The 11,710-nt window shown below is 43.0% G+C and overlaps 1 pseudogene; it reads right to left on the reverse strand.

The window, feature by feature from the left end:
- Positions 1-8,076: 8,076 nt before the first annotated feature.
- On the reverse strand, positions 8,077-8,777 carry LOC116098505 (annotated as a pseudogene).
- Positions 8,778-11,710: the final 2,933 nt, after the last annotated feature.

The raw sequence follows: 11,710 nt of genomic DNA on the forward strand, positions 1-11,710 counted from the left end.
CAGGAAAATCTCATCTTGAGAGTAGCAGGTCTGGGCCTGCATGCTCCTGGGCACATAGCCCTATGACCCCCACCTCCGCCACTGCTGAGGCAGTTCTGTAACTTGATGGCCAAATTACAGATATAAGCTCCCCTCTCCCTATAAGGACATGTCCAACAAGCACATGGAATTCCTCTTCATGCAAATGAAGCATACCCAGCACCTCACCCAATAATGTACACACACCTTGAGAACCCCTACCTACTCCCCAGGGATTAGCTAGCCCCTGTTACGCCCAAATAAAAAGAGCTGTAACACTGATAACCATCTTGGAGAAAGTTTGTCCCCACCTTCTCAGTGCATTAATACTGTGAAGGCAGAAGCAGGACTGGCCTAAAAAAATAATCAATGTTTATTTCCTTTTCAGTGTGGACCTTGAACAACACTTCCTTCTTCTCCTCCTCTTCTTCCTCCTCCTTTTCCGTTTCCTCTTCATTATCATTGTTACTGACATGCTAAAGATAGAATGCAGGGCCTTACTCACGTTAGGCAAGTGTTTTACTATGGAGCTACACTCCCATGCCAATGATATTCTTTGGAAATACAAAACAAAGCTCCCAGCCTGTTGGGGACCTTGTGATGAGATGCTACCTAGAGCAAATTTTCATGGTTCTTTGGTCTAATGTGATGGATAATCTCAATCTTGGCTAAATCTACAATCATAGGAGACCGGTCTTTGGTCATGACTATACAGGATGATCTTTTTTTTAAATTTATTTTTTTATTTTTTGTATTTTTTTATTTGTATTGTTATGCCCATGCCATGCACATGTGTGGAGGTCAAAGGACAGCTTGTGGGAGTTGCTTCTCTCCTCTGACCAGGTGAATTCTGGGGATCAAACGCCAGTTGTCAGACTTGGAAGCCATCATCTTTACTGGCTGAGCCATCTCACTGGCCTATATAAATATTGGACAGTCCCACATAGCCCAGGCTAGCCTCAGATTTTATGTAGCTAAGGATGACTGTGAACTCCTGGTCCTCCACATCCACCTCAGTGCTGGGATTAAACCTGTGTACTTTGCCTGGTCTGTCCTTAGTCCTTGCTCAGGCTGCTTCTGGGATGCACAGGAGACCTCCCAAGAAGACTTCTGGAACACCAATGGGCCTCTGACAGAGCAGTTACACAGTGCAGGTGAAGCCAGACAGAACCACTTGCATTTCAGTGTTGTGCGTGTGTGTGTGTGTGTGTGTGTGTGTGTGTGTGTGTGCATGTGTGTGTGTGTGTGTGTGTATGTATGTATGTATACCTCTTTCTTTCTCTCCCTCCCCCTTCCCACCTCTCTCTCTCTCTCTCTCTCTCTCTCTCTCTCTTTCTCTCTCTCATCCTGGGTATCCTGGAACTCATTTTGTATACCAGGATGGCCTCAAATTCACAGACATTTGCCTGCCTCTTCCTCTCAAGTTCTAGGATTAATGTATAAGATCTCATGCTCAGCTATAGTCTTCAAAAGTTTTTTTTAAAAATCTGTTTTATTTTTAATCTATGATATTTTTTGAGGCTGGAATCTCATACATATTAGATAAGCACTCTAGCACCACTGAGTTATATTCCCAGGTCCAAGGATAAGTAATCCCTTGCAGAAATCATGGATTTGGGGACAAGATGGCGTAGCAGACAAAGGTGCTTGTTGCCAAGCCTGACAACCTGAACTCCATCCTTAGAAAGTGAAAGGAGGGGATGGACTCCCAAAAGTTGTTGATTTCTATGTATGCACAACTGCACAAGCAACACCTCCCAATAAGCAATGTTAAAAAAAGATTTAGGGATATACCTGTAATCCCAGCATGGAATCGTCAGGAAACAGGCAGGAGGATTGACGCACATTTGAGGCCAGCCTGGTCTACATAGCATGTTCCAGGTCAGTTTGGGTTATGTAGTGTGACTCTGTCTCCAAAAGCAAAACCAAAAAGAAAGAACCAAAACTTTTAAGATCTCATACAGGTGGCTGGAGAGATAGATGGCTTAGTGGTTAAACTCACTGGTTGTTCTTCCAGAGGACTGGGTTCCATTCCTAGCATCTCACAGAGGCTCACAAGTACCTATAACTCCAGTTCCAGGGGATCTGATACCCTCATCGGGCTCACACATGGAATGCCTGCATATATGTAGACAAAACATTCATCAACAGAAAATGAAAATAATAATAAAAAAAAGACTAATAATACAGGATCTGCCGAGCCCGATGACCTGAGTTTGGTTCCCCAGAACCCATGTTATAAGGAGAGCACTGACTATTGAAGGTTGTCCTCTAAACCAGGGGTGGTGGTGCACGTTTTTGATCCCAGCACTTGGGAGTCCGAGGCAAGTGGATCTCTGAGTTCAAGGCCAGCCTGGTCTACAGAGCAAGTTCCAGGACTACACAGAGAAACCCTGTCTCAAAAAAAAAAATGTCCTATGACTCCCATATGTGTGTGCTTGTACACACATTGTATACACACACATACCCACACATACACTCAAATACACACACTATAAATAAAACATTAAACAGTTCCAAAGAGTAAAAGAATTGTTCATCTTCTTTTCTTTGTCAATTACCTTTTCTATTTCGGTAACAAGATAAAGGAAGGTGCCGTGCGATGGCTCCATGGCTAAGAGCACGAGCTGCTTTTGCAGAGCATGGAGGTTCCAAGCATCCACATTGGCGAGCTCACAACTTCCTGTAACTCCAGTTCCATGAGATGCACTTCATGCATGTGCTGCACTTAGACCTACACAAATAAAATAAAGATGCCAGCTGTGGTGGTGCAGGCTTTTAATCCCAGCACTTGGGATGCAAGGGCAGGCAGGGCTACACAGTAAGATCCTGTCTCAATGAATAGAGGCTTTGATCTATTTGGTGAGGAGGTTGTAGCCGAGTAGCTCAGAGGACTGTAGACAGGAAGTTGATGGACCAGGATGATGTTAACCAGGAAGTTAACTGATGTAGGTAGCAGCCATTTCCTGGGATGGGATAGTGAGTTGGATAGAAACGGACAAAGTAAACAGAACATAAGTAATAGTTTCTGTCTTCTTCCTAGCTGTATGCCATGATGGAGTGCCTGGCACAAACAACCTCATGGAAGAAAGATTTTTTTTGGCTCGTAGTTTTAGGAGGTCTAGTCTCTGGTCACGTGGCCCCATGGACTCTGGCAGAGCATCACAGCAGTGCACAGCACAGAGCATGTGGCAGAAGATGATCTTTATCTCATACTGGATAGAAAGTTGAGGAGGAAGGACTGGTGATCAGCCATAACCTTCGGAGTCACACTTCCATCGACCTGCTTCGTCTAGTGAGGCCCCACCTCCAAACACTTCCAGAAGCTCCCCAGATAATATCATCAACTGAAGATCAAAAGAGTGGAATATTTCATATCTGAAAATTAACACAGGAAACCCTGAGACGGACCGCCTAGGGAAGCCAGTGGCCACTTGGAAGGACCCTTGTTTTAGGGCTGTGATGCTGTGTGTTCATCACAGGCACGGTTTTGGGGCTGGCTGTCTTCTTTTCTCTCTGTAGCCTTTCCTAGCACCCACGGCCAAGGTGAGTTTTGTGGCCCTGGGAGAGGCATTTTTTTTTTTTTCTGTTGCAGAAGGGCAGCCTAATGGAACAAAATAAAAATGCGTGGAGTCAAAACAAAGTCTTTTTCTTTCCTACTGTCTTAGTCAGGGTTTCGATTCCTGCACAAACATCATGACCAAGAAGCAAATTGAGGAGGAAAGGGTTTATTTGGCTTACTTCCATCTTGCTGTTCACCACCAGAGAAAGTCAGGACTGGAACTCAAGCAGGTCAGGAAGCAGGAGCTGATGCAGAGGCCATGGAGGGATGTTTCTTACTGGCTTGCTTCTCCTGGCTTGCTCATCCTGCTCTCTTATAGAACCCAAGACCCCCAGCCCAGGGATGGGACCACCCACAAGGGGCAATGAGAAAATGCCCCACAGCTGGATCTCATGGAGGCACTTCCCCACCTGAAACTCCTTCTCTGTGATAACTCCAGCCTGTGTCAAGTTGACACACAAAACCCGCCAGTACACCTACCCTAAACTATGTTTTAAAAAGCATTCTCCCTCATTAATCAACTAGGCCATGGCTTTCTAAGGAGGCTATGAGGAATAATAGCATATGAGGATCCTTCGGTCGGTGTCTGCTATGTGTTGGTGTCCCCTTCAGTTTTAGATTGAACTTGCCCTCCTAGGAGTTATTTGCACCTTCACATCTTTAGACTCTGTCAACTAAAAAAAGCCCATGAAGTCAACTCTATTTCCAGCATCTATTATTATTAAATGGTCTGCTTTTAAAATGCATAATTTAATGATTTAAACTAAAAGTTCTCCCAAAGTTCCAGTTCCTCCACATTTTGGCTCTGGGTAGTAAAGAGTTCTTGTCCTTGGGTCCACATTGGAATGTTAGAAATTCATATTTCATTGGAGCATCCTGCCTTTGAACTTTCTACCGGCATCATTAGCATTCTGAGGAGCTGACACCGATAGTTCTATATTAACCCATTTTGAGTTCTTAATCGAGCCATAATAATTTGAAGAGGATATATTCCTTTCCAATAGCACTGAGGGGAATCTTCAAGATGAGAGAAAGAGGTTTGAAAAAGAGTTTGGAAGCCCCAGAGGAAACATTAATTTGCTTCACAAATTTGCCTGCAGTTTGCTCTCACAGTGACTAGATTGAGTCTACTGCATTGTAGCTGTCTGGTGTTCTTTAGCTTCTGTGGGCTGTACTTCACCATCTTTAATAGGCCATATTGTTAGTGGCTGGTGTCCTCTGAATGAAAGACACATGGCTTCTTAATACCGACAGCATCACCATCCTGATCCCACAGTATGGTAGTCGGGAGAGTGTTATAACTGAACACAAGGCCCAGATGGCCAGTGTCGAGCCCATCTCCAGTATTCGCCTCCCATGCGACTTTGAGCAAATCTTTTATATTTTTAAGCTTTATTTTCTTTGTGTTTGGAATGGCAGTAATGGTAGCACCTACTTCATAGGGGTGTTAGATGATTAAATACAACAGGTTGCCGTTTAAATGTTCTTTTCAATTATTTGTAACTTTCATTTATCCTTTAGTAGCTTCCCTTTTTTTTCAAGATAACAAAAATGCCTTTATTACAAATTTCTGCAAACTAGAAAATGCAGAAGATCTATGCCAATTACCTTCTAAACCAAACCACTCCAAATTCTCTATTATTTCTCAGCCCCGGGCTTGAAGCTTCTAAAGTTCACAGAATTCTTTGTCTCATTCTTTGGGTTAATTTAAGTCATTCACATGAAATCCAATAGTCACACATCCTATATATAATTTAAAGGTTAACAAGTTAGAAGATTCCCCAGCACCAGGAAAAGTTTAATCTTAAAAAACAAACAAACCCCAGCTTTCACATCTGTTGTATGGCATCATTAACAGCAAGGGTAGTGTACAATTTAAACTGTCCTAATTCTTCCCAATTTTAGCATTCTCAGAAGGATCCCATCTTTGATAACGACAGAGGGTGCAGAGGCATCTGAACGGCTCACAGTTCCCTTTATACTCATTGCCTTTCAAGCCTTCTTTGTCTCCGCACAATCCGAACAAATCTCATCTTTGCTATAGCATCTTTCAGCACCAACGTGCGGACCCTTTTCTTGGGAAAGGCACTTTGAACTTCCCGGGATTTTCTCATTTTTGTTCTCCACAGGTACGCTCGCAATCAGGTGACGTAGGCTGCGATGACTTGCTGACCACTAGGCACTGGGCTTCAGGGTTAGCTTTCTCATGACCTTTACTAGTGTTTCTGGTTGTAGGACGTCTGTAATCATCAGATGAGTCCTCTTCATCTTTCGTCTGAGGAGTTTCTGGGTGCTCAACTGGGTCGACTTTCTCTGATGGCTCCTCTATGGCGATGGGCCTCAAAAACTAGCTCCGAACAAGATTGCTTGCTTAGTCTTTGAAAGACCTAAACCCAAGCCCCAACTAGCAGAGGCAAAATGAGTCTTTAGTAACTTCCTATGTGAATACAATGTATTTAGATCATATGACTACTTTAGCTTTTCCAGGGTCTCCTCACATACTTCCCTTCCAACTCCTCTTCCTTATGTCCTACTGGGTCTAAAATTATTGCTGCCAATATGCACATGAGTGTAGGTGCCTTCCACTAGGGAAATCTACCAGGCCAATGCCTGAAGTAAAGTGCCTCACTCTACTCTGGCAGCCAGCAGCTCCAATAGTCCTGCAGCCATGGACAGGCCTATGAGTCCTGTCCCTTTGCGTGCTGTAGTGCTGATGAGCTTGATCCTGCGCACATCTGTGCTGGCAAACTGAGGTGCTGTGAGTCCTGAGTGCAATGGCCCCACCATGCCCAGGAGATACTCTTTTGCAGCAGGGTAGGGTCTCCCCACTTATGGTCTTTACCTCTGCCAACTCTTCTGTGATGTTTCCTGAGCCTTGGTGGGGAAGGAATGTGATTTGTGGCTGACCACTCCACAGTTGCTTGTACCCCAAACTGTTGGGTCTCTCTATAACTGCCGTCTACTGTAATAAGGAAGCTTCTTCGACAAGGGGTGAGGTTTGCAGCAAGAGCTGCATCGCATTAGCTATTTACAAGTAAGTGATAGAACTAGTGGCTATTTTCTCTATCTTTTAACCTGTCCTTGTTTGTCATCTGTGCTTTGAACAGCAAATATACAAAGCAAGTGGCATGCGGGTACGGCTATGTGTGTCTGCAGTCCCAGTCTCCTAAGAGTTAGAGGCAAGCTTGGGCAACATGCTGAGGTGCTTCCTATCCCCGCAAAGAGAAGATGGAGGACTCTGGAGGAAGATTAGCTGCGTTCAAACCCTCAGTCTAGTAATGTTTGCTAACTCTGTGACCTTTGGTAAGTTACTTAATTTCTCTGGGGTTCAGTTTCCTCAAAAAGAAAGAACAACAGTAGAACCTATCTCAGAGAGTTAGTGTCAGAACTCAGAACTGATGGTAAAGTATCTGGTTATAGCATCAGCACATGAACACACACACACACACACACACATACACAGAAGCATATGTCCTCATTTTGTGAGTAAACATGGTAGATGAGTGACAGTTTTAGGTTGGATGAACTATGGATTAATTATGTGGCAATAAAAATAAAATGGGATTTAGGCTGGGGAGATGGCTCAGTTGGTAGAATACTTTCTATGTAAGCATGGATATCTGAGTGTGTATCCCCAGATCCCATGTAAAAAGACAGGTATGATGGCTCATGCCCATAATCCAGCGCTGAGGATACAGACACGAAGATAACTGTGACCTGCTGGATGATCAAGCCAGCCAATCAGTGATCTCCAGGTTCAGTGAGAGATCCTACCTCAAAAATAAGGAGGAAAGTAATTTGAATGTTGGTCTATGACCACAATGCACCCATAAACACTCCCTAGAAACACATCTCCATACACAGATTTGAAATTTCAGAATAAGAACCGTGAAAACTGACTATATGTAGTTATATTAATAATGAACATTTATTCAGTATCTACTATAGGTTAGTTAGTCATTTATTTTCAGGAGCATATTTATTGTGTTTGAGATGATACATCAGTGGTCTCTTGAGCAACAAAGGATAGAAGGAAATCCTCTCATTACACACTGACCAAGGTAAAACATTTTCACAACTGCATGAACCAGATACTCAGAAATAGATCTGGGCTTAATATAAACGACATAGTTCCTAGTCATCTACAGCTACTTTTATAACTTAATACATATAATGAATTAGGCTGAAATGCACTATAATATTTGGTAGACTTCAGGACCAGAATCCTTAGTACATCACAAAATACATTTGATATCCCCAGAAAGCAAGACTTGCAAGCTGGCATTTTAAATATAAACTAATCTACAGCTACAAAGTTCTACTCTTGGTATCTTTTATCTTTTGGGGGAGTCTCCCAGACTCCAAAGGATAAATAAAGGCAAGAGTAGAATCCGTATAACATATACACAGACGTCCGTATTGTAAAGGCTATAAAGATCCGCAGCACAGTGGGAAGAGGCCTTCTGCTCCTTTACGCTGCATACAAATGATGTGAATTATGTTGCATATCTCTTGGTCCACTGGCTATCCTGTCATGTTCTGCTCTGTTGATCAAATACTGAATGGCTATTCTTCCAACAAGAGGATCCACAGGGTTGCAATCTGTCAAAGGGGAACAAATAGAGAGCAAAACCTTTGAAATAGTCAAAGCAGAACTCCGGTTGTCTTTTAGAATATCCACACAGATGACTCCCTGACTGTTGATGTTGCAGTGTTAGATTCTGGTATGGAAAGTAACCTTTGGTGGCTTAAATGGATAATCTGAAGAAAATGTGATATCCAGAAAGAACAAACAAACAAACAAACTACCACCTTCATATTCAGAACCCAGTGGACCAAGTATAGTTGACCTCCATTGATAAATGTTACCTCCTTTAGGCCCAGCACTGCAGTTAGAAGGAAGATCATGGGTGATCCCAGCTAGCTCCTTCTAAATTCTTTTAGCACTAGTGGATAACTTACTAGTCGTTTTGCTAAAGAGTTTGGTGTTTTTCTGCTGCTGGGTGGCAGAAGGTTTTCCTTCTTCCTGTTCCTCAGGCTCTGGAGTGGCAGGGTCTCACTGGTCTGCATCTGAACTGCCACTGCTGGGGATGGGGCTCTCGTCATCTGGCCTTTGCCTATCACTGGGCTTCTTGGTGAAGTTATCTCTGGGAAGACTTTCAAATGGGCTATTTGTTGGTATATACGCTAGGCCCATAAACTTTTTCCAAATTTTTGTGTCCAGAGCCAAGTCTCACTTCCTGCCAAGAACTCATGTCTGGAAAGAGACCCCACTATTGATATTCACAGTCTGTAGTCCAACTCTGCAACAATGGTCAGCTGTGAATGGGAAGTCCAAAATCTAGTAGTTGCTCAGTCCCACAAGGCTAGTAGATTCCAACAGATGTGCTGGCAAGTAAATGTGAGCAGTTAGTCATTTAGAATGACCCATATTACTGTGGTTGGAGCTATTTCAACTTGATTTACAGGTCAGAAAAATGAGGCTCAGGGAGTCTAGATAACTTGCTTATGGTCATAGAACACAACTCGTGTGTAAACTGTGGGTCCGATTTCATGGCCCCTGAAAGTCCCATCACCTGTTTTAGATAGACACATGGTGCTCCACAAGTCTTAGGCTGGTAGCTCTGAACACTGTGTAGTCATTGGCCTGTTTGAGATAGGGTAGACTCTCTCACTTTCTGATCTATTATTTTTAATATATACATATATATATATATATCCTGCATGGATGTGTGTGTGTACTGTATGCATGTTGTGTGCCTGCAGAGACAAAAAAAACGGCTTCAGATACCGTGGAACTGAAGATAAAGATTGTTGTAAGCTATCATGTGGGTGTTGGGAACTTAACCTACTCAACCTAGATCATCTGCAAGAATAGCAAGTGCTTTTAAACCACTGAGCCATATCTCCAGTCTCTGGGATACACTTTTGTATTAGTTACTTTTTATTGCTGTGATCTGACATCATGACCAAGTTAGCTTATAGAAGAAAGATTTTTGGGAGGCTTATAGTTTAAAAGATAAGTCCATGACCATCATGGTGGGAGGCATGGCAAGCAGGCAGGCAGGCAGGCACGGTGCTGGAGCAGTAGAGGAGAGCTTACATCTTGAGATACAACTACGAGGCAGAGTTGGGGGAAAAGAGATGCAGAGAGAGAGAGAGAGAGAGAGAGAGAGAGAGAGAGAGAGAGAGAGAGAGAGAGAAACAGAGACACAGAGAGACAGAGACAGAGAGACACAGAGAGAGACAGAGAGACAGAGAGGGACAGAGAGACAGTGAGAGCTAATTGGAAATGTTGTGGGCTTTTAAAACCTCAAAGCCTACTGCCAGTGACATAACTTTACTAACAAGGTCACATCTCCTAATACTTTCCAAACAGCTCCACTAAGGACCAAATATTCAAATATATGAGCCTATGGGGGGCATTTTTTATTCAAAACATCACAACTCTCTGGAAAACATTTATTCACTTGGTTAAGAGAAAGATACTGAGTACACATTGTCAATCTTCTACATAGCTTAATTCTAGCTCAAGAATTTCAGTATCTTTTAACTTAATTCTGTCATTGTGTATTCCAAGATATATTTGAGAGCACCCCCCCCCTCCAAAAAGCAGACAGCTAACAAATGTAGGCACTCCTGTGTTCAGAAATGAACACACTGGATGTATTAAAGGCTTAATGAGAAATGAAGTCATTATTTTAGGCATAGAATACTACTGCGTTGGTGGTGGTACATTGATGGTTAAGTCTGAATGTAGAAAGGTCACAGACACTAATCAAGTTTTGGAATTATTTTGAGAGAGGCCACAAAGCAACTCCATTTTGCTTGTTTCTCAGAGCATTTGCTTTTGCCAAGGCCCTGGGATCGATCCCTCATTACCAAACAGAGAAGGTTTGGTACCGCAGCAGCATGTGTTTAGGATCCAGCTCTCAATTATTGGAGCCCTAGATTTTTGGGCTATTTCTTCCTTCTTCTCTTCTTTTCTTTTTTGCTGTGTTGAGAGCAAACCCAGTGCCTCGCACATGCCAGGTAAGTGCTCAGCTGTATACTAACCCCAATTTTGCCTTAACTATCAGTAGGCAACATTTCCTGTTTTGGCTACATATTACATATATTTTTTTGATCGGAATACCTGGAATTTGTTTGATTTTATTACTTCATGCATTTTTCCGAGTTTCTCTACAACAATGTTAGTCAACGAGGTCTATAGCTTGGGTGGGGGCTCCTTTCTTTCTTCAGAGACGGCATAAATGACCAAGGTCTGACCAATCAGGAACAGGCAGGAGGAAGTTGAACCACTCATTTCCTAGAGCATCATTTCCTAGAGCTGAGGTAGGCAGTGGGAATGAAGAGGATGGAAAAGAGAGACAGGAAGAACCCAAGCCTGGGCTCCAGGACCAACTCAATCCTGAGAATCTTCCTGGGGTTTCCCTCCCCTCTCTTTCTGTTCTGTTTCTTCTCAATTCCTCTTTCCTCCCTCCTCTTCGCTCCTCCCTTCCTCTTCTCACGAGCCCCTTCCCTCTCCATGCTGGAAATTTACCTGGCTTGCGTTGGTGACTAGAGCTGCTGTGAGTTCTTCAGTGCACTTGGCCCTGTCACGGCCAAGCCTTTTCCAACCCATGGCTCTTAACACCACCACCTCCGTCTCTCCCTCTCTCCCTCTCTCTCTCCCCCTCTCTCTCTCTCTCTCTCTCTCTCTCTCTCTCTCTCTCTTTCTCTCTCTCATTTCTTCAAGTCTCACTGTATAGCACAGTCTTGAACCTGTGATCTTCTTGCCTCAACCTCTAAGTAGTTTGGATCACAGGTGTGCACCACCATGCCCAGGCTTCCTAGGAGTTTTCTTTCTCTTATTCATTAAAAAAAAGATCATATGGGACATTTATTTATATATAATATATATTTATTTAATTAATATGTAATGTATAATAGTACAGGATATCATGTATATGATATAAATTTTTTTTATATGTACATGTTTGTGACTGTATGAATGCATGCATGTGAATGGACACCTGTGGAGGCCAGAAGAGGGTGACAGAGTCCCTTGATCTGGAGTTAAAACCAGTTGTAAGCCATCTGACATGAGTGCTTACAACCAAACTCAGGACCTCTGGGAGAACAGCAAGC

This window comes from Mastomys coucha, unplaced genomic scaffold (assembly GCF_008632895.1).
Source record: "Mastomys coucha isolate ucsf_1 unplaced genomic scaffold, UCSF_Mcou_1 pScaffold20, whole genome shotgun sequence".
Lineage (NCBI taxonomy): Eukaryota > Metazoa > Chordata > Mammalia > Rodentia > Muridae > Mastomys > Mastomys coucha.